Source organism: Notothenia coriiceps, unplaced genomic scaffold (genome assembly GCF_000735185.1).
Source record: "Notothenia coriiceps isolate Sejong01 unplaced genomic scaffold, NC01 NC01_scaffold00014516, whole genome shotgun sequence".
Taxonomy (NCBI): domain Eukaryota; kingdom Metazoa; phylum Chordata; class Actinopteri; order Perciformes; family Nototheniidae; genus Notothenia; species Notothenia coriiceps.
The window spans coordinates 123,510-125,079 of NW_011347217.1; positions in this window are offsets into that span (position 1 = coordinate 123,510).

Consider the following 1,570-nt stretch of genomic DNA (forward strand, 5'->3'; position numbering starts at 1 on the left):
CCGTAATAAATTATTATTTTCTTGCTAACAAAATGATCTAATAATTGTTCTAAAAAAACATCTGTTTCATTCTAAAATCGTGTTTATATAACAGTTTACACAACGTACTTCAATCTTGGTGTAGGTGGATGTTTGGAGCTGGACTCCATAATCCCCGTGGTTGGCCTTGGTGTGGGTTATGTTGACCCTTTTGCCAATATTCAGTGTTGCTATGGCAACCTCCCTCCTAGCTTCGTTTTAAAATGAGTCATTCTATTGATATAATCAATTCTACTCGATTCAAACTGGTTTGTAATTGATACCAAATCAATCCTTTTTTCAAAACTTCTGTCTGTAATATCATCATGCCCTCGTGTTTGCATGCAAGCAGGGAGGAGATCTTTAAATCTCTACCATCTTAATCTGATTTCAATTTAAAAAGAAGGTACTGAACCTTTTGATGTCTGAAAACAGCATCTTCTGCCATTTTAATCAATTATTTTTCCGTCTATTAACTTAGCAATTGTTCAACAAATGGCTGCTGCTCTAGCCACACTAACCAGCGTAACATAAGTGTGAGTGAGTGCAAGTAGATCTTACTGAGTATATTTCAGATGCAGATGTGAACCCCTGCAGCTCCTATGCAAAGGAAGAAGACCACGATGGTGCTTCCTCTTTTTGTTTTGACCCGTAGAATCAATGTTGCTGTCCGCCTTGACATCATCTCCTTTTCCTCCAGGTCCTGTCCTCTTCATCTCTGATACCTTCCAAACAATAAAACACATGTTTTATTGTGAAACCCGATGCTGTGAGAGGAAGAGCAGTTAGTGTTTACCCTCTTCAGGACGGCAGCTTTGTACAAGTTGGAGGACTTGCTGTTCTTGAAGATCTCAATTTCCACCGCTAAAGACACAGTGTCACTGTGGAGAAACGGAGAAGATATGAAAGACTATGGGGTAAAATAACATACTGNAGAAACGTATCTTCCCGATGCTGTGAGAGGAAGAGCAGTCAGTGTTTACCCTCTTCAGGACGGCAGCTTTGTACAAGTTGGAGGACAGACCTCACTTCCACCGCTAAAGACACAGTGTCACTGCGGAGAAACGGAGAAGATATGAAAGACTGTGGGGTCAAATAACGTTCTGTATTTAAAGCATGTGTCTGTGTAATTACCTGAATGCATCATCTGCCCTCTGGTGGCCGTGTAACGCTTCCTGCAAGAGGCTCAAACAATGCTCTCTGGCCTGAAATACAAGACCAAAAAAAGGTTCATGAATAAATAAATAAAATGTCAAAACTACAAGTGAAAAAAAAAGTAAGACCTGGTTTTTCATCCTGTAGAAATATATCATTTTATACCAATGTTTGCAGGACTAAAAAGTGATCAGTTTAATGCATAAAGCATGTTTTTAGGTGCAATCCAAAGTACGTTGCTAGATGGAGATTGAGAGTGCTGTATCAGAAGAATTTCCAATTCAAGCTGCAATTGGGGATAAGGTCTTAATGAATAAACTAAAGGAAGTGAGAAACCCATGGATCTATCTGTCGCTTAAGGTGTGGAACAGACTGGTAACTCAAAATCACTTGAGGG